This window comes from Camponotus vicinus, unplaced genomic scaffold (assembly GCF_025532165.1).
Source record: "Camponotus vicinus isolate PSW18456_S1 unplaced genomic scaffold, iyCamVici1.0 SCAF_3, whole genome shotgun sequence".
NCBI lineage: Eukaryota > Metazoa > Arthropoda > Insecta > Hymenoptera > Formicidae > Camponotus > Camponotus vicinus.
Window position 1 is genome coordinate 3,094,087 of NW_028141967.1, and position 27,264 is coordinate 3,121,350.

At 36.7% G+C, this 27,264-nt stretch overlaps 2 protein-coding genes across 6 annotated transcripts in view; one reads left to right on the top strand and one right to left on the bottom strand.

Moving 5' to 3' along the window:
- The window catches only part of LOC145969388 (uncharacterized), a 133,313-nt gene extending 123,175 nt beyond the window's left edge, over window positions 1–10,138 (top strand). Inside the window, exon 9 of the transcript XR_014438089.1 lies at window positions 7,468–10,138. The gene's annotated coding sequence lies outside the window, so the exon portion shown is untranslated. The remainder of the gene's footprint in view (window positions 1–7,467) is intronic.
- The window catches only part of LOC145969385 (uncharacterized), a 101,979-nt gene that overhangs the window by 45,448 nt on the left and 29,267 nt on the right, over window positions 1–27,264 (bottom strand). The gene's annotated exons all lie outside the window — the stretch shown is intronic.

Sequence of the window (27,264 nt, forward strand, 5' to 3'; positions counted from 1 at the left end):
TGGAAAGAAATTGTGTAGCCAACTCTCGATAGAAGAAAAATACGAGAGCCCCTATGTGTTTCACTTAGCTAAGATGTGATTAATTTCAGTGGCGTATTTTTAACAGTAGTTTGGAGAGATTGCTGTTGTCACTTTAGAAAATTAAATATTATGTATTGTGGAAAATTATTTTGTAAGAAAAATGTCTAATTAATTTTATATTTAATTATTAATAATTAATTTTCAAGAAAAATGTCATTAAAATTAAGAATTATTATTGAGTGTCTTAAATAATTCATTGTTCGCTTTCTCTCCGATTTTATATAAAATCCCAACTCCTTAAATATAAGAAAAGTTTAGAAACAATATTTATATTTACTGCTTAAACTCGCCTTTTAGACAATCTATTTATAATTCACGACAAAATTCAACAGAATCCTAGAATATAACATAAAATAAAATTCTATTTTGAATTTTGAATTACAAATCATAAAGCAATATTATAATAAAATAATTATATTATATGATTTCATTTTTAAATAAATATAATTTTCGGGAATTTTCAGAAATGTGATAGATACACAGAAAAAAAATGTGTCAAATCAAAACTTATATACTTAAACTAACACGTTTATTGTTTCGTATATACGCAACAATTTATAATCTTCTTAGAAGAATTTAATAATTTTAAATTTTAACAATATTACAGTCTTATTTTAATATTGTAATTGTCACCTTAAGAATATATAATTATTTAATTTTACTTTAAGAAAATTATAATCTTTGATCTAAAAATGTTATTTTCTATCTAACATTGTTTCTTTTCCATTCAAGAAAATTAAATCTTAAATCATAAGAATATATTTTTCTTGATTGAACTATATAAAATGGCTTCATTCAAGTAAGCAATTATTTAAGCAATTATATTTTTCTTTAATTAACGCAATATAATCTCATTTCAAGATTTCAAGATGTTAAAACTAAATATATTTTCAAAACAAGAATGTCCTTTTTTTCTGTATACAACGAATATTTCAATCCATTTTTTATATTTTTTATATATTTTCTCAAATCTTAACCAAAGTATTTAATTAATAATTTTCTACTAATTATTGTTTCATTAATAATTAGCTGAGATTTCTTTTCAATAAAATTTTCAAGCGTTGACTTAATCAAAGAAATAAATTGGCCAATCTTGCACTCGATAGGGCACTTCGCTGGGTAACCGGGGCAAAGAGTCGCAACTGCAGAAGCGGGAAAAGTGCGGCACGAGCATAGTTTGGTACATAATTTCAAGCTGGCCGGCATTTATGCGCGCGAAATTTTTGCTCGCGCGAGTTATAAAAAAATTCCTGCCTCGGCGACCGTCGTTGGAAAATTTCCGGACGCACGTTTCACCATTTCTGCAAAACGTGTCTTTTTCCCCCCGACGTTCATTCTCGCTTCATTAACTGCGAATCAGCGACGTACCTACCTATATTAAGAAAAAGAAAGGACTCGCTCTCCTCCCGCGACCATGTAAGGGGGAGGATGTCGGGTTATCGGGAGGAGTCGGGAGGAGGAAGAGGGATAATAGTCTGCGAAGGGGGTAGATTGTAAAATCGATGAGACTCTCCTTCGCGAGCTCGCCAACTTTGCGCGGATCTTTTTATTGTAAAAAAAAATCGCCCGTTAATTTTCTTCGCTGATTAACCCTTTCAACCCTAAAAGAGCCGTCAAATTAAATTGTCTTAAAATGGAGTTATGAAATTGATTCTCTAATTTGTCAAAATTAAATAGAGCGTCCCAGTTCGAAAATATGGATTTCGACGTAAGGGACAGGTACGGTTGCCTCTTTTTTCTTCCGTTAGTGTAGCCGGGAAAACTATTCGAGCGCAGAATCGGGAATATGAATTTTGACAGCGCGCCAGAATTTTCCGAAGGATCCGGGGAGCTTCTTCGGACATTCGAAAAACCTGAGAAAACGATCCGAGAGAAAATAATATCTTTTAAACGTTGATCGAACAATGGCTCCTCTTTCGTGACGGTGAGCTTTTGCAAGAATAAACAGGATCATTGAATTCCAACGGAATTGTTTGTCCTGCGCTCAATGAGCGCGGGCACTTTTCGAAAAGTTAGAAAACAATCGAAGAGAATGGAAGACGAGGGAGAAGGAGAAAGAGATGGGGAGAGAGAGAGACTGCGGGGGCGGTAAACCGCCAAGGTACTCCAATCAGCTTCCCAACTTTAACCGCTCTGCCTTCCGGCTGGCAACTCTCGCTAATGAAAGCCGCGTGCAAACTCACGCAAGAAACCACTGTCCGTGTTGAACTTCAGTCTCGCGTATGAAAATGGTGCAATAAATTTAAAAAAATTAAAAAAGAAAAATTTTACCATAAGTCCTCCCCGCGAGATATTTCGATAATCGAAGCCCGTTATCCCTCTCCCTTCGAGGGAAGGATATTATAAGCGTGTAAAAAGCGCTCGCGCGCTGAATTATCGCTATCAAACGAAGAAAATGAAGATAAGACGTCCACGAAATAAATCGCGACTGACCTTTTCCCTCGCCGACATTACTCGTTGTTTACCGTGGTTTAACTCCGACGATGAAGGGCTCGCGGGTTGTACGTTGTAGCTCCCTCCCCTGCCCCCCTCGAGCGGGAGAAAAAGAGGGAGAATACAGGGGGTAATTTCAATTTATCCGCCTTTTCCCTTCAGAGCAACGACGGCGGGACATTTATTGCCGCGATGAGGCATCGTTCAAGATTATTATGCGCTCGGGATGCATTCTTATGCGACGACGCTTAATCATCGCTGTTAAACATCCCCTTGTCTTCCTCCCCTCTAGCTAGCGGCTATTAATTCCCTCGACGGAAACGAGATTTTGAAATCGCCGTGTCGAAATTAAAAGACAAGCGGCATATTTCAGCGTTGAAGAAATCTTCTCAGAGGATGAGATTTATTTAAGCAGCGAATTGGACAAAACGGTATTGAGAGTTAAAGATTCGATTAAATGCCAGCTCATTAAAATGTAAATAAATGAGAAAATTGCTTTGTTAATATATTTAATTTATAAATTATATATATATATATAATTATATTTATAAATTATATTTATAATTATATTTATAATTTATATATATTATATATATATATATATATATATATATATATATATATATAATTTATATTTAATTTATAAGCTTATTTAAATATTTTGTGTTTACTTTTAATTACCTTTAGTATAAATAAGAAACTAAAATATTTAATAAAGTATGTATAAACAATATTATGTAATTCAGGAAAAATTAAGCAATTAATCGCCATTCCTTCTTAAACAATAGTTATTTTAAACGGAAGCAACTGTGACAAATTTTCCGCGCATATTTTAACTTTCAATGACTTTGACTCTTAATGAAGCGAAATTAAGTTTAAATCTTGGAAGTTTAATTTTAATTTTTCTAACTCAAGTTTGAAACTAAATTCTATTTATCTCGCAGAATTCTGTATCTCTGTAAATGCTACGCTTTCGCGCAAGTCTCGTAACGCGTGAACTTCGTAACATCGCGACAAATAATCGCGTTTCGCTTGATTGCATGCCGCTCTTAAATCGTCGAGCTCCATTTAGCACTCGCCGCTAACCGACCCCGACATGCTAAGAGCTATTGTCTACTCTTTCAAAGGCTTTAAAGCCCTCCCGCGCGAAAATGACCGCCAGCCAGATCGCTTTCGTCGTCTGGAAGTAACAACAATAGCGACGGAAATAACAATTTCTCGATTCGCTCGATTACACATGAGCAGGAAACAAATATCTTTTTATGAAATCGCTCTCGTGGAATAATTGTAATCCTATTTAGAGGGAAAGATATTTGTTTAACAAATACAGATTTGCGACACTTGATTTCTAAATTCAATATAAAATATCAAATAAAATACAAAATATCAAATAAAATAAAATAAAATCTAATAGATAATAATATAAATTAATATAATATACGCTTTGCAATAATTCAAAAATTTTGTTGAGGTCTCTCAAATGTATACATGTGCGACAGAATTAACGCAAAATAAACATTTGTTGTTGAAATTGGAATGAAACACGCAAACGTTGCAGATTATACGGCTGTTTCGAAATGAACGAATTTCCGAAATTACGCCGCCGGAAATACGCGAGCAATAAAAATAATTGTAGCAACAATCACCGCGTTAACTGCAGCACGTTGCAAGATGGCGGCGGAAACAAAGGGCTGAGAATGACGTTGTTTACGAGCGCCGATTGTTTTAAAAAGCGACGAGAGAATCGAGCATCGCCATCAGTGGTCTCGGGAGAACGAAAGGGTAAGAAAGAGCGACGAGGAAGGGAAGGAGGGCAAGAACGTAAAAGGGATCGGACTCTAGCGAGGGATGAAAGGGGATAAGGACTCCTTCAGCCCGGCTGCGAGACGCCGGAAGGAGCCCGATCGCTTATTGGCCGGGATTAAAAAGCATTCTCGGGGCGATTGTTTGTAATTCTGATGTAAAAGCCGCGCAGATAAAGGAATCGCCCGGAAAATTCGCGCCCGGATTTCTCTGAGCTCCGGGATTCAATGCCCTTAGTCGATTTAACCCTCTCTCTCTAGCATTCCCGGCGTTCCTAATCACGAGGACGCCTCTTCACTTGCATAACAATATCCGGTATTTATTATTATCCTGCATTATGTTACGCAGCAACACTGTTAAAGCAAGACTGTTGTAATTTCTCGCGGAGCATAATTACGCAAGTTTGCTCAAAGGATATAAATTTATATATATACACATAACGCGATATATATAATGATAGTTTTAGAAAGTTTCTGCAATATTGTGTAGAGCGAAGTGGTGTAGGGAGTTTCCTTTGAATTGGCGATATGTGCGATACAGAATATGGCGGATACGAGGAACTCCACTTACGGGAGCTATGATTATTTCAAGATGCACTCACAAAAATTGGCTGCCGCGCACCCTTTTTCAACGTTTCCGCCTCGCTACGCATTTCCAGGAGGTTTCCAGGCAACGATCTAACGTACATGTGTCGCGACACTCGATACAATGAACCGAATGAACTTTTGTCGAGACCCCGCCGATCTAATTCTATTCCTTGATCAATGATCGCTTTGTTTAAATATTACGTGATATTAATTGAAAGAATATTTGTTTATTCTTTCCTCAAACCGATATAACTTTATCAAAAAAGATCGTAGAAAATTGATTAAAATATGAATTTATTAGGAAATAAATGAGCTTTTTTTTAAAAACCCACACATTTTTGTACCAGTTAAAAAAAAATTTGCTTCTCATTTCTCAGTCTATCTTCAACATCCGTCATTTTAAAATATTTTTTGTAAAATATTTTTTGTAACTCAAATTTGCTCTAATAGATTAATTTCTGATAAAAATATGTTGAAACTTGGGGGCCAGGAAATTTTGGAATTCAAACTTCTTCCAAATTGCAGTCGTGAAAATATTCAAACTTGAAATTATTTTAAAAAAAAGTTGCTTCAGTTGCACTTGAAATTTTTCCTTCAATTTTCCACGTCAAATATCCTCGTAATTGCATCGCAGACATAATATAATTCTCCTCGAAGGAAAAGTCATCTCCGAGAATTCATCAGAGAATATTTGCAAAAGTTTTACGACACGTACGTCCAAATAGTAGAGGCACATCTACAGAGCTTGAAAGTGTCGGAGGACATCACCGCACGCTTCTTTATCCGTGTCGTAAAAGTTGGCAGCTTCCAGATCGAGCAGTAAATTCAAACTATACTATATATATGATCAGAGAAAGATTGCCGAGTCGGCAAATTACGAAAGGTGGCAGTCGGAGAACAAGAACAGGGCTGAACGAAAGAGGGATGTACCTTGATACACTGTGATTGAGGATGGGAATAAAAGCGGATGACTTTTATACTTTCGGCAACATCTTTGCTTCGGTCTAATCCGTCGTTGATTTATTTTCCATATGAATTTAGATAAAGATTTAGCAAAGATCAAAATTGACACGCGCTTTCGCTTTTATTGTACAACAAACATTTTTTTAAATATTTTTTATGAAATAATATTACATCTTTTCTTAAAAAATTTTAGCCATTTCTCTTATATTGTTAATGTCCATTAGTACTTTTCTCCATAAATTATATAAATTATAACACTGACCCCTTTGTTAAATATATACGATTTATTCATTTTATTTTTATTAATAAAATTCACATATTTGAATTGATCATTAGATAATAATTTTTTTGTTTTGCATTAGATAATTTTTCTTAGGCGTTTAATTATTTCCTAAACCAATCTAGAAAAGCTCAATTTCCAATCATGTAGAAAAATAATAATCTAAAGGAGCAAACGTAAATTTGAAGGAAGAGAGAAAGAGAGGGGTCGAGAAAAAAAATTAAAAATTACTTTGCAGTGGTTATCCAACAAATTTGCTCCGCAAAATATCGCAGTTTCTTACACGTTGCATTTTGCGAAGAACACATACTCCGTTTATTTATTCATTTATTTATTGCAGCTATTTTTCACGATCCTCCCTACCGTCATTTCGCATCCCGCTCGCGACGGAAAATGGATCGCCGCATCCGGTCGAGTTTGCGCGGGTTGCATCCTCAAGGTAAACGATAAACAACGGCCGGCGTATCGACGGGAAATAAATCAACGGGGACCTCCTCGATCCACCATTTTGAGAGGCTCGCTCTCGATCCTTTTGTCGGCAACATCAGAAAGCATCAACAAATCTGTCGGAACACGCGCGCAGCTTCGATTCCTGGCGCTGGTCCAGCACTTCCGGTTCGCCGCGCGCGTTCACGACTCATCGCATCGCGAGCGAATGAACCCGTGATTCTCTCACACCCGGTAGTTTTATTTTAATGGAGTCCGCCGGCCTCATCACGCGAGCGACGATTTATTACCATCTAGATGCGCGAAGGATCTCTGCAGATCTACAGAGAAATATGGACGAAAAACATGTTTCGATCCTGGCACATACCCACATTCTGGAATCCTTCGGAATTTTTAATTCGCGAAATTGAATAAAAGGGTTTCCATCACATAGAGATTTATATGTTACTTAAAAATTTGCAATTTTTGATTGTATTTCAACGGATAATTAAATCCAAAAATTATTTAATTATTAATTATTAATTATTAATTTTTAAACAATTTCTTTTTTCCAATAATCTTTTAGTATTTAAAGCTCTTTCGAAAATGGAAAAGTCGCGAGTTTTCACGCTTTTTGTTCTTATTTATTACAAAAAGCTGTTGATAATTAGCTCCTTTTTAGTTCCGCTTCGTCGACCTTCTAAAGCGTCTGTCTATTAGCGTCGAAATGGCCCGCTAAGTGTTTTTTTAGCCGGTAATCGATTGGAGAGAGCTCGATAATTTTTCAATAGGCGTCACTTTTTCCAATCTTAAAAACGACGCGCGATTAATAAAACAATACGTCGCTGAACAGAATTGCAAAATTCGTACTTATTAATTGCAATTTTGTCGCAGATTTGTTGTCTCGTCGACGGATGTTTTGTCTCCAACCCCAACGTGATCGGAGGATCCGTGTCGATTGCTACGTGGACGAAGTCATCACGTTGTCCATGGCGAGGATATCGACAAGGGCTTCGTCAAAGCGAACCAGCATCTCTGTTGACGGAAGGTACGTGTTTCGCTTACCAGCCGGCCTTTGATCACGCGATTTCCCCTGATCGACTGTAATCATCCCTCCTGCCGACCATCCTGATGATATCGATTGTTGCTCGTAATACATTTTTCCTTCGCTTTAATTGCCTTTGTTCAACGTGATGTAATTTAGAGAGCTAAAAGAACCTCGATGAAACGGATGTAGATGAACTTTATTATAAAATATCATTATATTTCCGTCGCGTCTCTCTTCAAACGTCAAGCTCGGCGAGAAAGAAGAGGACGATAAACGTCGAAAAATATCCGCCATTATGTAAAAGCACTTCCCTCGTTCCCGGCGAAAATGTGCATTTTGAGGAATTAAACGCATATATGAAAAAATATCTGTCAAAAAAAAAAAGAAAAAAAATCCGTACCTATACGAAAAATAAAAAAAAGGGGAAAAAAGGGGATGACAAAGCGTCGCGCTCACTGACGTGGCGGCGCGTCATTTGGATGGAAATTTCCGCCAGTAACAGAGAACGGTCTCTCCGCTCACAAATCCCTTTTGTGCCTGACGTTTATAATAAAGCGATAAAGCGACGGGCACATCGACTTCTGCGCCGCTATTCTTCCATTATGCCGCGATTTGTATTACATCGCGCGTATCAGCGAAACAATGGCGCGTATCGCCGCGTCACGCGTTCGTTAATAAAGCCCCCGTGTCTCGCCCGTTGCGTTTTACAGCATCACTGTCGCACCAGTGTCCGACAGCGTGGTCAAACAAGCTCCCAGTCACTCTGGGAAACAACAGCGGCCGTGAGCGAAGGAATTGACTCCCGTTTCACGAGAGTTTTCACGCGCAGTTTTCCATTCACTTCAGTCCGAAGCAATTGCGGAATTTTGGAAAATCCTTTTACTCGCGAAATATTTACACAGACGAAACCCTCGTACGCGTGAAAACGCGAAGAAGAATTAAAATTCCACAATTACGAATTTCTTCTTTTTTTTTTTTGGATAATTCTTTTACCCTTCATTTAAATAAATCCAGGTGCGATTAATAGGGAGAGAGATATGATCCTGCAGGATCTTTATATAGAAGCGATGTAAAGGCTGACATATATTCGCAATCATCCAGATGATCCGGGCGCGTATTCGCCGACCTGTAAACCTCGATAAAGCCTAAAACCTCAGAGGTGATAAGGTCGACGGTCGAAGGGCGCGGCTTATCGGAGGCCTTAGCCTTCGTCTGGCCTTTCCGGCCGAGGGACTCTCTCCAGCTTTTTAACGTAGCACGTCGAACGTGCGTCTGGCTACGTCTGGTAGGCTATGAAATGCGACCGCCGCCGGTTTGTGTGTTGCTGTAAAATCAATATCTCCGCGCCTCTCTCCCTTCCCTCGCTCCGCTGCAATCCTCTCTCTCTCTCTCTGTCCTTCTCTCTCTTTTCTTCCCGCTCGCAATCGGAAGCGCTGCGAGAAGCGGTTCGAAACGCTCGAATAGGGATTGTGAAATAATAATGAAGGAAGTGATAACACATTCTCTGTCTCTCTCCCCATCCCTTTTCCTTAAAATTTCTATGCGTTGAAAAAGGGAGAAGAAATACTCCAGTTCCTCTCGCGAGAGAATATTATGCGTGATCTGTTATTTTACGAGGGAGAAAGAGGGTGACGAAAAGACGTCAGATAATACTTGACAATAATAATAATAGCAAGACAATGATTATACGTCATCAGAATTTTGATTAATATTTTTCAATAGTGATATAAAACGTTTCTCGAATTAGAACTTTAAATGTGCACAGTTATGCGAGACGTCTTGTATACATCTCGAAAATATTTTATAAACATGCAAGAGATGAAATCATCGGCTTTCCAGTCATCGATCATCGTCTGAAGCGACTAAAGGGATGAAGAGGGGAACGATTAAAGATCCAAAGTTCACTCACGGGGGTGCGGCGTTGAATTATTAATCCAGCCGAGTCGTAAAGACACGGTACAGGGTTTTAATTTTTATCGGGGAAGGATCCCCCCTCCCCCACGTTGTTCGTAAATATGGCCGTTACGTAAGCGGCGGTCCCCGCCGCGGAAACCCGCCGACTATTAAGCGATAGTTTAACGCTTCCTCGTAACGATTCTTCTTCGTAACGAGCAAACTCTCCCCGCAACACGGATACGGCGGCTCAGGTGCGGAGTCGGCCTCGGCTTTTACTCGATATTTCAATCAACCGACCGCCGGCCCCGCATTTAATCGATTCAACGCGTTTCCGGGAAAACTCATTCAAACCGCCCCCGTCTCTCCACCCACCCTCCGCCCCCGTCTCTCTCTCATCAAGATCAAGACTCCTAGAATCTGTCGGATGAAATGCTCGTTTGTGCCGCGGGTTGTGATTTCATTTCTAAAATCATCGATCGGCAATTTTCGAATGTACACAGAAAAAAAGGACATTCTCTTGTTTTTAAAATATATTTAGTTTTAACATGGAAATTTCGAAATGAGATTATATTGCGTTAATTAAAGAAAAATAGATTTGCTTCAATAATTGCTTACTTGAATGAAGCCACTTTATATGGTTCAATTAAGAAAAATATATTTTTATGATTTAAGATTTAATTTTCTTGAATGGAAAAGAAACAATGTTGGATAAAAAATAACATTTTTAAATCAAAGGTTGTCATTTTCTTAAAGTAGAATTAAATAATTATATATTCTTGAGAGATGACAATTACAATATTAAAATAAGACTATAATATTGTTGAAATTTAAAATTATTAAATTCTTCTAAGAAGATTACAAATTGTAGCGTATATACGAAACAATAAACGCGTTAGTTTAAGTATATAAGTTTTGATTTGACACTTATTTTTTTCTGTGTATGCGATTTCGATTGGAAAAAATTGCACATTTAATCCATCTGTAAGATTGCAAGAAATTTGGGAAATTTTGCAAGACTTCTAGTTGTATAATTTTTTTAAAATATTCTCGTAAATTTCATTAAAAAAATTTTAATCGAAATAAGTATTTTTTAAATGACTTTTCATATAATTTAATATCCACTACTCGGATGACCTCTATTACTTTTAATACCGACTTCTACGGAGTAGAAGTACTTCGAATCTTCTAAAACTCGACACCGACACACACGGCAGTTTCATGCACTCTGCGAGGCAGCGGCCTACTTTTGCAATTCGATGCATTTCGTAGAGCATCTTTGAAGAAAGTCGCAATAAAGGCTGAGAAGTTAAGAGATGGTTGATGCGAGAGGGCAAATGGGTTAAGTGTAGTCTTCGCCTAAGTAGATTCGAGTTTCATCGCATGAACTCGGATCATTCTCGATGCTCGAGTAGAATTTTCGAAAATGACGCAACTGCAATAAAACTTTGACTATGCATCAGCTAAATAACGTTTATAGACATATAATAACGTCGCATTTCCCTCCTACAGATATTAATATCTAACAGAGAAAAACCAGTCAAGAAATGTTTAATAAAACATAATAAAAATTTATTTTTATTATTATTTTATTATTATTATTTTTATTATTATTTTATTATTATCATTTTTATTATTATTTTTATTATTAGTTTAATAAAAGTATCTATTAAGATATATCTCTTTTTATTCGATGCAAATTTGATTATAGATTGAAATCTCTTGTACACTTCACTTTACGCGAGATGAAAGTATCAATAACCTCCAGAGATCAAGATTCGGTCCTGGAGGGAGGAAAAATGCTCAAACTACGACGTTTCCGGGTTATATAAGTAAGTAAGCGAGTAAGCTCGTTTCCTTCTCATAGTTTAGCGCCAGCTCCGGATCATGCACTTTGCCGGCAAGTTAGCGGCAAGTTGCCGCCTAGTTCAGGCCCTGCGCTCGTATACCGAGCTGCAGGTGCAGCCGCTTTGAGAGAACTTTGACACGTATTATACTCGTTAAGTTGGAGTTCTCGCAATCAGCCTCGATACCGAGCTCGATCGCGAGCTAATCGCTGTATCTCCCAGAATTTAGCAATTTAAAAATTATTCAAGTCTAGGATCACTTATTCAACATCTAAGGATAAAAACTTGGTAATTTTAAAGATTTTCTGATTTCTTTCGAATTCAGGAAGAATAAAAAAAAATCTTTTTTGAAATTTTTCGGTCGTATTTAATGCGAGATTCAAAAGTATTCTTTCTCTCTCTACCGGTTAAGAATTTAGGATTCCCCAAGTTTGCAAGTTTAGAGACGGAGAGCCAGGAAGTTGACCGGATCGCGAAAAAAGAGTTCCGATCGGATAGTCTTCCGTGATATTCGACTGATTTCAGAGGCTTTTGAAAGAGTCCAGGAGTCTTTGGAGCCACGAAGCTCGAATGCAAATCTAATACGGAATGCGCCGGGAGCACGAGAGCCCTCGGGTATCATGCATAGCCATTGGACCAAGTTTAATTCGCCATCAGCGGGTGGGTTCTAGCTTACCAGCTTCAAGGGATACATAATCCACGTACATAATAAGCGACAAATATTTCCCCGAAAATATTTTCCCTTCATAACTTGGTCTATTCGAATTAGGCTAATTATTTTCTGCCGAAAAACCTACTTTTATATGTATTATTAATATATAAAGATATTAGTAATTTTATATATACAGGGTGTCCCAGACTTAACGAGTCAGCCGTTAATGGTAGATTCCTGAGATCATTTAGAGACGAAAATTCTAATACCAAAATGTTGAGAAAGGCTTCATAAAAATGTCCAAACTACTGACTACTGTCGCATGGAAAACACAATCGCGCTCACTGCAGAATCCTATTTTTGGTTTTATATTCCCTCTATCGATATCGATATTATCGCGCTGTACGCGGGCCCCTTGATGCGCTATGTCCCTGAGCAAGAGAACGGAACGCGCCGATTGGTAATCTTTAATCTTTTGTAGCGCCGAAACTATATCTTCCTCAACATTTTGATATTAAGATTTTCGTTTCCAAATGATCCCAGGAATCTACCATTAACGGCTGATTTGTTAAGTCTGGGACACCCTATAAAATAGATTAGTCAATTGATTTAAAATAAAGGATTACTTGAGAGGATTACTTCTTGAAATTTGCATTTCTTGCTACTCGGATTTTTCTATTCCCGAGTTATTTTTTTTTCTCATCGTTCCGCGGTTTTGCATTCTTCTTATGCAAGAAGAAAATGGATTTCACGTTGAAGGGTAGAATGCCGTGGTCCGGCCGCGATTCTCTCGAGGATCTCTTCACGCGCAATACCGTGCCAGGGGTTGCAATTTCTCGAGAACATTCTCGCCGCATCCTTCGGAGACCCTTCAGGTAGCTCTTGCATCCTGGATGCCCCGGCAGGAGGTTCAGCATTTCTCAGACACCCGCTCCGATCTCCGTCTGACGAATTACATTTCCTGAGATTTTGTCACGTTATCTCCAGAAGGGAGTCTCGCATTGTTAGCGCGCGACGTCTAAGCGGTTAATCGCCCCGGGGCGAGCTCTCATTAGAGTAAGTCTCTACCTTGGCAAAATTCAGTTTCGATGAAACATTTCCCGTTCGCTAATTCCTGTATCTCACGTGTTGGAGACACTAATTTAGGAACAAGTTTCCCCGAAAGTTTATAAGAAATTTCCGAGATAGGAGCTTCCGAAGTTTCCAAATATGAAAACAAGTCTGAAATTTTTTTACGCTCTCAAGAATTTAAGAGAATTTAAAGGATGAAATATCCCCAACAGTTGAAATATTTAACGATATAAGTGTCTAGAGAAAATCCAGAATTTAAGAACACGAGAGTTTGTCATAAAACCTAGGATATAAAAACTCTCTTAAACGACAAACTCCAGAGAATTTTGTTTTCCTTGCAAATCACCTTCTTATTCCGCAAAAATGGCAACGTCCAGCAAGCTGCTAAAACCAATTATCGTAATTCATTAATCTTGCGAGCTAAAAATTCTTAATTCACAACAACTGCAGTTTCAAACTTTTAATTTTATTCGCACTCGAGCTCTGTGCCAATCAATAAGCATAGCAATATTTTTAAATCCTTTCTCTCTCTCTCCCTTTTGAAGTCTAGAATTTTCTAGTCAACGAGTGAATACGAGCTTCAGCACCGTCAGTTAATCCTCGGTTTCTCGATAAGACTCTGAGGCTCGTCGAAGCTCGATTTATCGCGGCACAATATGTCGCAAGCTAGTACTTGCAAGCTCGGGCTCGAAAAGGGACGATCGATCTGAAGCGCAACCCCTGTAATTTGTTCACATAAATTCGCTCCCTGTAGCTATGCTAATATATAGCATATGCATCATCTCTCTCTCTCTTTCTTTTTCTCTTAAAGATTTTTAAATAAAAATGTGAGTGTAAATTTTGAGATAATTAAAGCTTGAGCAATTATCATGCTGTTGCGCACGAAATTAAATTTATCGCAATATGCTTTTATAACTTTTGTGACGAGCACTCTTTTGTTCCTAGAATTTCTATACATAATTAATAGAATTCTCTGATCCTCTTTCGCAAAGCTCTGGAATTTCTGATACGCTTCGAAAATTGCAACAAATGCTGATGTATATACGAAGCGCCAATTTCAATTTTTCGTAAAAAAAAAATAGATAACTTTTTTACTTTAATCATAAGATCGCTTTGAATCATCTCGACTCTTGATAAAACTGTTGGATCTAAAAAAACTTTCAAGAGGAGATACAGGAATTTCTGAAAAAAAGTTTAGAGTAATTCCATCCGAGAAAATTCTCTGTAGAACATCTCCGTAAAATCGCTAGGATTCTTTCAATTTTCTTTTGTTCCGCAAAAAAAATCCCCTTTCATAAAATCGATTTAACAACTTAATAAGCTTAAGTCTGATCCTTTATTTTTCACATCGCCGGTCTTCTCGCGTCTTGGAATATTGAGATACTTGGATACGAGATTATATTCGATAGAGAGACGAGGCAACGAGGGAACGATGGTCTAAAAACTAACGTCTCGCTTTTTCCAGGATCTACTTCCTCGCGAAAGTATATCGAGGTCCAGGTGTAAATTAGAAAAAAGTGGAGTTTCTTGGAAACTTTCGGAGCAGTCTCCCTCCATCGCGCCCTCGTTCGCCGTTCGCCTTGCAATTTCTAACAGTCTCGGCGTATGATGTATATATGTGTATATATGTGCATATATGTGCAGATATGAGATGCGCGTATATGCGTATGCTTGTGCGTACAACAGCAAACAAGATGCGCCGATATTATCAACGATAATACGCGTCAGCGCGCAGAATGTTAGTTGTAAATTGATATTAAGTTATAAAGTTAATAAACGCGAGTTACGTTATTGTTTGCCCTAAATCATAAAATGTAATTTGAATCTCTCATAAATGGTGGTTAAAACACTAATATTTATAGGTCGGTAAGTTTAATTTCAATCAATATTCTAAATGTGTGTATGTGCGCGGTTATAAATCGATTGGCAGCGAAATAATTCCCGTCATTTATATTTATATTTAAATGGAGGAATAATATAATTTTAAAAAATAATGGGGAAAAATACGTATTTAAATTAAAATCAAGTCATAGAAATTAAATCGTAAATTTTACACTACTAATTACAAAAATAAAATAATTATAAATTCATGTTTATTTTACCCGAATAATTATAAATTCATGTTTATTTTACCTCGGTCGTGCAATTTTTTTTTTTCAATGAAGCGATATTTTGTACCTGTTGTATAAATATTACATTATAAGTATTGCATTTTCCAATTATTGATAGCTTTTGAAAAGATATTAATTTATAATTATACGCGTTGCAAGAGAATGTTACTTTTTTTCTCAACTTTTCTCGTTGCCATAAAAAATAAAATTCATATACATCTAGCCCAGAGACAATCTCAAACAGATGTGACGTTTATACCTGAAAAAATGATTTGTGTCCGCGTCTCGTGAGAGAATGATTGGCAGAACACCGTCGAGAATTATAATCGCGCTCGTGTGTGACAGGCGAAATAATACTTTGAGTACTTTATATATCATTAAGAACGTTGAAATATCTCGGCAGCGCAAAACAAAGCGGAGCGACATTATTATTTATGACAGCGCTAAATTTTATCTTTGAATAACGGCCCTGCGCTGCTGCAACTGCATATTTGTTTTTTTCCCTCGCCCCGCGGTTATTAAATAGCCAGTAATTAAATTGCCGTCATTAATTTTTTCGTGAGCATTCCAGTCTATCATTCCCGTCGCTCGCGTTTGTTGTGAAATTCCCTCCCCGTGAATTCGCAATAATCAAAATACGCGTAAAGTATCGTTGGGCGCTCAATTCAATGCACTTGGAGCTTTCACAATATATTCAAATGTTCAATTTATGACAGATAAAACGAGAGTATATTATATGGAATATAATTTTCAATATTATTTATTAACAATTTTAAAGTACGCGATGAATCAGAGTAATCAGGCCTCACTTTGATAAGGATAACCTACTGTTTAAATGATATTTTTTAAATCTTAGAATAGTCTTGCGTAAAATAGTAATTATAATTAATAATTCACGAGGCGGAGAAATTGAAGACATTTTAATTCCAATGAATTATATTTAAATAGCGTTTGCGTATCAAATTTTTATTGAATTTATTATCCATTTTATTTTATTTTATTATCGATATCATTCATATATTTTGCGTTTGTCATTTTTTGGTATTTAGTATTTTATTTTCTTATCGATTCAATTTTTTTCAACACCGCTCCCCATTTCCGCCTGCTTGAATTTTTGAAATAGTTCGTTCTGCGTTGATTGAAACTGGAAATTTCACGTTGCAACGGTCGCACACGGGACTTTTATATCCGTTGCTACGGTGTACGCGAAACATTATGACTGCGAGAGAATATCTCGTCGCATTCTCGTAATGACACTTTAAAAGTTAGCCAATGTCTCAGCTCGATAGAAACAGCGTGCATCAGCATCTCTCCAGCGGAGATGAAACTTCTTGAGAATGCAGCTCTGCGCGATATATCCTGGAAAACGCAGTTAACGTTACTCGCGTCCAACCAAGAAAAGCTATTTGCAAGAAATTTTCAATGCCTCGTATAACAGAAATTTAATTGCGGACATTTTTCGAATCGCGACATTTCCCACGTGTGCGAAATCATCATCTCCCACAATTTTTTCACTTAAGGGGTTATGTCTAGTCATAAAAGTAAAAAGAAATTTTTATGTTTTTACATTTCCTTGAAGTATCATATTGGAAATATTTCCTAAAAGTTTCAAGTTAATCGGATGCAAATTGACGGAGTTATAAGTGTATGATTCATGAAGCGCCAGAATGTATAACTTTGTTTAAACACGACTATAAAGCTTCAACTCTGATGTTTTGAGGGCTATTAAGCCAATATACGAAGATTTGAATAAACTAAAATTATATGGGCCCGGAATAGATAATTCTGTGTAAATTAAAAAATCTGTATTTTATTTAAATGTAAACTTGACACAAATCTTAAACGCGTTTTTCTCGAAATCACTTTTTCAAAGTCGGTGAGCAAGATATTTCGAAAACCGTTACACCGATTTGCTTGCAATTTTACAGGCTTCTACATATAAAAATCTAGTAGATGAACGAAGGATTTTGTTTTTTAATGAATACTTTATTTTTACTTAATAAAAAATGAGCAACTTTTAAGTCGAAAATGAATATTTTAGTGTCAAATGGCTGCCATTTTCTTCCAAAACAATTTTTCAATTAATCCTTTATTCATCTACTAGACAATTTCATACATTAACTACAGTTTATCGAATTTTTGATATCAGATGAATCAGCTTCGAATAGCACTGCTCACCGCGCAGCGCTTTTTAAAAAACAGTATCCCGGAGAATAGTTGTAACTTTTACATTTTTTAATATTTTATTTAAAAAAAAATATAATAACATCCTTAACATTTGTACTTTTGAATAAAAATTTATTTGTAAACAAAAAATTATTACACTTTTCAAAAAAATAATAATATCCTTAATATTTGTACTTTTGAATAAAAATTTATTTGTAAAAAAAAATTATTACACTTTTCAAAAAAACAATAATATCCTTAATATTTGTACTTTTGAATAAAAATTTATTTGTAAACAAAAATTATTACACTTCAAAAAAATAATAATATCCTTAATATTTGTACTTTTGAATAAAAATTTATTTGTAAAAAAAAATTATTACACTTCAAAAAAAATTCCCAAACATTATACTTTTTTCGGCCTGCTGACTAGACATAAGCACCCTTAAGCAGTCATGTATATTTCCCGATTTTCAAAACATTAAAAGATAGACTTGTAAAATGTCTGAAAAGTGAATCTCCTGCAAATTATCGAGATCCTTGCGCGAATAATCGATTTTTAAATCTCCAGCCCGCTCACGACTTCTGAATCATGTTCCCGAAGTTTTCAACATCTCTGCAACGTATCATCGTAATACACTTTATGGTCCCAAGCGCCCTCCGTAGAATTCCTTGCCAGCAAATTCTGGAGACGTCGCGCTTTGGCTGGAGATTCAAAAATTGTCAGCCGCCGGGATTCAGAAACGGTGGAAATTCGCCCTGGCAAACACTCGATGAATTTCACGGACGATTTTAAGGAACGGCGTAGCTGATTTCCATTTGGCTTTTACCTTCTCGCCCTCTCGTCGCGGGAAACTTTCGCGGATACGCGCTCGTAAAGTTCAATCTGCACGCGAAAAAACGAAGGAAAAAGGAGCGACGGGGCGGAACGGGGGGAGGACACGGGGATGGAAATGGAAGACACCGCGACGGGAGAACAAAACTTTTCGACCTTTCGTATCCACTGACAGAAGCGGTCGTGCGGGGGAGAGAGAGAGAAAGAAAGAGAAGCGGCAGAAAGAGAAAGAAGCGACACGACGTAGGGAGTGAAATCGATGGGGCGAGACGTGAATAGAACGAGGGGAGAAGAGCCGGCGGAAAAAGGAAGATGGAAAAAGAGACAGCGGGACGTTTTTCTCCTGCGAGTCGTGTCGACGATATTAGGCCTTTAAAATAGACACGAAGTCGCAAGGAGACGAATTAAAGGGGAACTTGACGCCAAGTCAGATCGAAATGAATCTTCGTTCATCCCGAAAATTTAAAAAACCAGAGAAGAAAGGGGGAATAATTTATATATTTTTTTTAACATAAAAGGAAGAAATTAAACTAAAAATTCTCGCAGATGCGAGAAAATGTACCGTGTACGAAAATATAATTTTTTTTTCTGACATCTTGCCCCTCATGAATAACGAAAAATGTGTTTAGTGTAGCGTAAAGCCACGTATGCGAAAAAAAAAAAAACGCAACATTTCCGCGCGAACGGATGTGTACGTATCTGTAGGTCGAAAAATCGAGCAGCGTTTTTCACGGGCGATTCCCGGTTGCATTCGACGCGCCTGCCTGCTCGTCACTTCCGGTTAGTTAACCGCGTTTGAAAGCCGACCTGCTCCAGAATCGAGAACTGACTCGATTCGAGATACGCGCCGGGAATGCTCGCCTCTCGCATACAAGAAAGACGCTTCCGACGAGGCCGAAGACAATCGATACCGCTCGTCGTTTTCCCTGATGCCGGCGGAAAACCAGCGCGGAATCGGGATGCCGCCGCCGTCGTCGCGGTGCGAGAATACCAGCTGGTGCCATTGTGAACTGCAACTATTAACCGGGACGCTTCCTCTCTCTCTCTCTCTCTCTTTCTCTCTCAGAGGAAGGAGACCTTCGAGATATTCGATAATGTATTTCGAAATACTTTTAGAAAAAGCTTCATACAATATTTATTTTCCTTCTCCCCTCCTTTTTCCAGACAGACAATTTTGATAAATCACAAGATAATTTTATAATAATTAATAATAATTAAATTTTAATTTCTTTTCGTAAAATTAAAGAATTTTTGTCGTCTAAAAGTATTTTCTACGAGAATTATATATTGATTTATTTTTAATTAATTAAGGCGTCTTTCTGTCTCTTTATTTGAGTAACCTATAACCGTATTAAAACATCGCATACTCTACTCTCTTAAATGAAATTGGTATATTATATTGGTATATTATAATTTTAATAATTACTTTGCATATAAAATTAGAAAATTTTTTATTGTCCAAAAATATTTTCTATGAAAATTATATATTGATTTATTTTAATTGATTAAGGCGTCTTTCTGTCTCTTTATTTGAGTAACCTATAACCGTATTAAAACATCGCATACTCTATTCTCTTAAGTGAAATTGATACATTATATTGGTATATTATAATTTTAATAATTATTTTTCATATAACATTAGAAAATTTTTTATTGTCCAAAAATTTCTAGGAAAATTATATTGGAAACTTTTTACGAAAATTATATATTATTTTTTATTTATTAAATCATCTTTCTTTCTCTCCATTTTGAGTATCCTGTAATCATATCAATGCGTCGGATATTCGACTCTCTTAAATGAAATCAGTATATTATCATTGAAAAAAGCAATGAATTATCGATGTTCTCAGTAATAAGTATAGCGGTACAAATTAGTGAAATATTATTGAAAGAATCAATTAGCGAAAATAGCTACTTCAATCAATGATACATTTTATAATATCCATATATGAGATACATTTATAACAATATACTCCATTAAAGAAATATTTGAGCTTGATCAAGAATCTTGATCATTTTTCTACTTGTTTACATTGAAGATGAATGAAACACATTCACTCATCGGTGAAACCTTGTACAACTACTTTAATCAGCGACATTTTCGTTGATTCAATTTAAGAGAGAATAAGATAATCGAATTGACTGAGCTATAAATTAAGAAAGGAACAAACTTTTGTTTACATTAAAAATTAAATCAAATATAATTTATAAAAAATTAAATACGTCGCGAACTCCTAGAATTTAATCGACAGACATTTCCTCGATCCGTCAAAATCTCTCGGGGGCGAAATACGGGGGAGGAGGGGGGAAGACGCAGCGCAATTTGAATTCGTTTTCGATCCTTTCTTCAATAAAAAAATCCGCGGGGCACAACAGGGGAAGGGGGAGGGGAAAAGGGGGAGGCGAAATTGATCGCGCTTGGCGATGGCGAAAGTTTCGCGGTCATGCGTCATCTTAATTGGCTTAATGCCGACAAGTTACAAGGCAACACCCTCTCTCGGTCCTTCCACCCTTCTCGGCGCGCACGCTTTCTCGCTTTTTCTCTCGATTCCGTGGAAGAATCGCCATCTGGAAGTTTCCAGGATGTACGTACGTACGTACGTGCGGAATCCTCCCGAGGGTCTCTCTTTCTGTCTCTCCTTCTCTCCTTTTCTCTCTCTTTACGTTAGCGATACTATAACACGATAACGACAACGACTACGGCGAACTGCATTGCGATGGTTTCACCGCGATTCTCTCTCTCCTTCTCCTTTTATCGGACGTAGTCTGGGTTTAATGAAACTTTTTGCCGGGAATTAATGCCACATCCGACGCGCTCCAATGTTGGTAAAGATTTGTTGCGCGCCGTGATAACACGTAGAATAAAAGGATATTGGAGGGAAGAATTTATGCCTCGCGAACGTTTCATCATTTTTTATATTATAACTTTTATTTCCGAATCCCTATGACATATATTATCACGAGGGATCCTTCAAAATTTCTCGATCTTTGTCCCATAAATCGTTGATACTTTAATTCCCTTTCTAATCACATATTTATATTTTTATATTATATATTTATATTATTATATATTTATTATATATTTATTACATATTTATTATATATTTATTTTTATATTATATATTTATATTTTTATTATATTTTATTATATTATTATTATATATTATATATTTATATTATATATTTATATTTTTCAAAAATTATCTCTAGAAAATTTAATTTCTGATTTTGAAAGCTTTGCTTGATTTTTGCTTCGTAAATTTTTCATACTTTGACTCCCTCTCTTTTTCCCTCTATCTCTCTTTTTAATCACGTATCTTTTAAAGATGTTATCTTTGGAAAATTTAATTTATCATATTACATAGCCACGAGACGAACGAAGCCTTCGCGTTTTATAATCTTCTACTCTTCGAACTCGATATTCGCTCGTCCCTGAGCGTGATGAAGTGTAGTCGGGAATAGGAGGATAGGGAGGGTCGTCCCTCGAATTTTGCGGGCTCCGAGCTCTTACTCGATTAAAGACCGAAGATTTCTCATTCGGGACAAGAAGATCGTCTGCGAGAGTTGTTTCCATGAGATCATGTAAATCGGGGGGAGGGAGGGAGTTGTAGGTGGACCGCTGCCAAGCCAAATCGAAAAGGGAACTCGTGCGGGGAGGATATATATATACGAAGGACCAAGGTAGGACTCGAGCATGCCCGATTTCTTCCTTGGCGTCGACTCGCGAATAAATTTAATATCCTGTGCCGTTCCGCAAGTGTAGAATTGCGGAACGATAAAAGCTATCCTCTCTCTCTGTCTCTCCCCCTCTCCTTTCTTTCTCTTTCTCTCTCTCGTCCTGACATGTCGCTCCTTTCGCTAAGCGTTCTCATTTTGGGTCAAGTGGGGAATTGCTTTAGTTTCAACGCGCCATTCGCGACATTCGTAAAATTTGAGCGCGTCACGTATACGAAAATGTGCGCGGGAACCTCTAGAGATTGATAAATGACGCGAAAATACGGGGGATTACATTACGTTCTTCTTTTTCCATATTTGGGCTTCTTCTATAAACCAAAAATTTTGCTCTCATTCAATATTGTAAAATCAATTTTCATTTATACATATTACAGTAATTTATTATTAAATTTAAATCGCGTATCATATATATTTGTAAAACTGCAATAATTTGAAAATCTAGTTGCAGTCGAGATGACATTTTTTGTTACACTATTTAAAATATCCACAATTTCAAAAGAAAAAAAAATTATTAATCTTCAATCGATTTTAATATAAATATAACTATATTTGACAAATTCTATCATTCGAATATCATAGCTTCAAAAAAAAATATTACATAATATCGAATGTCCCGATGTCGAAACTTCAAACGGATTAGTATAAAAGAGTCAAATTTGTCAAATAAAAAAAACACGGTACTGTTGTACGTTAAACAATTAAATCGCGAGTTTTTTTTTTTATCGCGGTAAAGAGCGGATGGAAGTTTCAGAAAGTGGTAGGGCAGATAAAAGCAGATTCGTTATCAGAAATAATATCTCCACCCAGACACTGGTAATCAAGCGGCTCGACCTTCCGTTGCGGCGGCGCTTCCGGCTTCCCGCCGTCGCGGTCATTAAACAATGCAATCCGCGATTGTACTCGACCGAGAAATTAATTTTCCGGCTTCGTTAGTGCCATAATGAGCTCGTCGGCGCCGATCGCACGGCAAAATGCACGACTCATCGCGCTTTTCGCCATCGTCAGCAGAATCTCTCCTCGATAATCCCTACTGTTAATTTCTCTTCAGAGACTCGAAATTTCGGCATCGAAACTAAACTCTAAGAATAATTGACGATTACCTCTCGTAAATATCGCGCAATTATTTTAATCGCATATTCCAAATTTAAATTCATTTGTTAATCGACGAATTTAAAGGTAAAAAGAAATGAATGAATAACTGATATATGTAAAATACTTCAACTGAAAATTCTAATTAATTTCTGAATAATTAATCGCTTCATTAAATATTATTCTATTAAATATAAAAGCTTTTTCTCGCTTCTAACGTCAAATGCTATAAATATTATAGGCTCTCGAGCGCTCGATTTTTGTCCTTTCATATTTTATTAACTTTTATCAAGTCGCAGCCAACGAGTTCAAAAATCAATTATTTTATAATTGCGAGTATCGAAGGGACTTCAAGGGAGCACCTACGAAGCTCTTCCTTAAGTCTATACGTATATAACGGTTTCTCATCAAATTCTAATCTCACGGTGTAAAGGAGAGTATGCTTTTATTATCATGCGCCTCTACCTAAACGATTAATTGAAAATTCACGCTCGCATAAATTCATGCAGTGTTAAATTCGTTTTGCGAGAAGAATTCCGCGCGAATCGTTCTCCGACTGAATCGCGAGAAAGTGAGTCAATATTATTCGAAGACGCTCGTTTGCGGGGGCGTGCAGAAGCTTTCCCGCCAAGTTTCCCTAAGCCACGACGAGGGGAAAGTCGCTTCTGGTGAGAGGCGAACAAAAGACAATTTGCCGCGTTCGCGAGAACTTTTCCACGATGATTATTAACACATTCGTTGTAACGAGAGTCATTACAGGTGCGCGAAAATATAACAACTTATGAGCAGGCGATACGTCGAAGTAATCGGTGAAGTAATTTAAAAAAATCGAAAACAATTTTTTTCAACACACATGTTGGATCGTTAAATCTTAATATTTCCGAAGGTAAAAATTTTCGTTCCATTTCACGTTCCATTTTATTGCGAAGTTAATACGCTTTCTACAAGTGGCGCGAATACGTGTAATAATTAATACGCGATTGAAAAAATAGGAAAATCGCGCTGGGACAAGAGCCATTTCGAGCGATATGTGGAATTTCAATTAAGCGCTGATGTTTTCGCGGTCCCGCGAAATTCTGCCTGTTCAATCCGCGATCGACGATATCGAAATCCAATCCTTGGAGAATCAGTCCCTAAACCAGAAATGTCAAGATCTCGAGCATTTATTGCACTGTAATTAATCGTTTCTACGTGAAATGAAATTCCGTTCTTAAGATGTCAAACTGAAATACGATATCTTCTCGGGAAGACAAAAAAATAATTTTACACGCAAAACAGGATACGATATAAACAAGTTTCACAAGTAAAGCATTCCAAAAAAATCTCTACAATTAATTTAATAATAAAATTAATATATAATAAATAATAATAAAATATAATAAATAATAAATAATAATAAAATAAATTAATAAATTAATAATTAATAATTAATAAATAAATATATTAATTAATTAATTAAGTAATAAAATAAATAAATATATAATAAATAATAATAAAATAAATTAATCTCTATACAATAGATGTGAGAGGTACTTAAATAATTAAAATATAAGACAATGTTATACACAATCATCCCTTGAAGAGAGCATATATAATGCTGCTCCTTGGTACCGGCGATCTAAATAATCCTTTTGTGTCGTACACGAAATTAAAACGCTTTGAATACGCCGCAGAGGATTAATGAAAGTTTCTCGAACTACTTCCATCTTGCACCCTTTTCGCTTTATACCGCTTTCTCCCTTTCCCATCGTCCTCTCCTGAAATGATATCGCTTTCTTTTTGTACTTAAATCGAGAAAAAAAGGCACTCTTCTTCCTCTTCCTTCTCTTCGTCTATGAAAATTCGTCCGACTACCGAGATCCGTATCTCCTTTGCAACGAATATTTTCCTCTTTTCTTGCGCAACAAATTTCTTATCGGCGAAATTAATTAAAGCGAAATTACACTCGGCATTTGTCTTTGTAAATATCAACAGCAATTCTATGTTTATTGCAATTTTTGTTTCGCGCAGATAAAAGTTCGAATATCTGGAAGCTTATTAAAATTAAGGATTAATTTTCGACAAGAGAAAGAGAGCTATTAATATGTAATTAATAAATCCGACTAATTGAATCGTGCCTTTGACCGGCATCGGCTCATTCAATTTCGTCTTTAATCACAAACGACGCTCGCAGACTCGCGTAATCCGCTCGTCTCGCTTAATTGCTGCGAAACATAAATTCTTCGGGCTTTCCGTTGCTCGCTCGCAACGATTCGCTCGCAAAGCTATATTAATTCGGGCTTCCAACAGAAACGAGAACTGAGCTGGACCGCTAATGGCGACGATCGAGGCCGCCGCTCGTTATTAGCGTGGAAAAACTCGGCGAAAGGGGATAAAAAAAAAAAAAATAGCCGGCGAAAATAGCGAGCAAGTGCGCCAGCACGTCGTTCGTTCTCGTCAACTTTGTATTCATCTACCTTCGGCGACTTTCAAACACACGACTGTCCGATAAGAGGCCCTCGTATCACAAAATTCCATTAAAACATGCTTCGTTGAAATTTAAACAAAAAAAATTCTCGGTACACGCCTGTATCAAATCCATGAAAAAAAAATTAAAACTGTATTTTTTTTCGAGTCGATGGATCCGATACATCATATATTTATTTTGTACCTTCCTCGCCGTGATTTTAAATAAATTAACAACATATTTTTTCATTACAATTTATTTCGGATTAAATAACATTGACGACAAGACTGTAAAAATGACTGTAAAATTTAAAATAAGTCTTTTGTTGGAATAATATATGTATAATTCGACAAATTTTGAAACGAAATTTAATTTTGCGACATAAAACCGTAATAAAAACTCTTTGTGCCCTTTGAATACATTCTCCCTTTGAAGCTCCTCGCGTTTTTCAATTTAAAATTCCGACAGGTCTTCGAAATACTCGGAATTAGCCGTTCGATTTCCGTGGCAGATTCAATCGGCGACTCGCTCGACGCGAAAATCACTCCTGCCACTTCAGCACCCTTCTCCTTCACGGGCGATACATATCGAACGGGACAAAACGCGCGATCGCCTGTCGGACGGGAAATCGAAAAAAAAAAGTTCTTTTTTTTTTCTTGCGCGCATCTTGATCCTGTCGATTCCAGGATCCGCGACGCCAGGAACCAGACCGAACATCTGGTACATGGCACGCCGAGCCATCAGGTAGTCCTGCGATCCCCGAGTTTCTTACCGCTTTACCCATCCCCTCGGCTTTATCTCTCCCTCCCTTGACGTTTCGCCCTTCATCCTCGGCCGTCACGACATTCTTTCCCTTTTTACTCTCGTCGGCGTCGGGAAATCCCCGAGATTTTCCTGGATTTCCCGAAACCACGGACTCTGAAAAGTCGCCGAGCACGTCGATCGCACGTCGCGATGTCGAGTGTGTTAACACAGGGGTAAGATGGGGAACGCGCGAGGGGAGACGCGAAACGTATGGCTCTTTGCGGGATCAATCGCGTCGCGAAATTCTCTCTTCTGTCTTTCTGAAATTCCCAATTTCTGAAACTCCGCTGCGCTTTTGTATCTCTAAATTTATACATGACCCGCGACATAAATTCTTTCGCTCACGTTTCGCCGAAATAATAAGGTTTACGAACAAGGGAGGATAATAATCGAAGATGATGAGTTACTTTTATTTGATTTTAGACGATCTACAATTTGCGGCAAAATTTGAGACCGAAATCTATAATTTTACGTATCGTGCCCTAATTGTTAAGATAATATATGCGTGAATCTTAATATATATTTTGTATACCTGTGAATATTTTACTTCTTTATCGCTCCCTGCGCTTATATATAATGCATAAAAATTAATATATAAATAAATATATAAATTTATATATTAAATAATATATAATAAATATATAAATTCAGGCCTGAATTTTTTTGCGAAAATGTAGATTATGCAGAAAAGAAGGATCTTTCTATTTTAATTTAGTTTTTTATATTTTAGTTTTTATCGGATAATTTTATAGCAATTTTTATCTAATAGATACAATATATATTTACCTTAAAAATGAACAATCTACAACTTTTCGCTTATTTTGAGACAGATTTCAATGTCCTTAATTTTCGACATCTCAATATATAATGAATTTGATATCATTAAGCATCCTTTCGAAAATTACACGGACGCATTCTTGCCCTTTCACTAACTTGTCCTTTGACGCGAAAGTCTAATCGAGAGCGAGGGATGAGAAAAATGTATCAGAAGCGT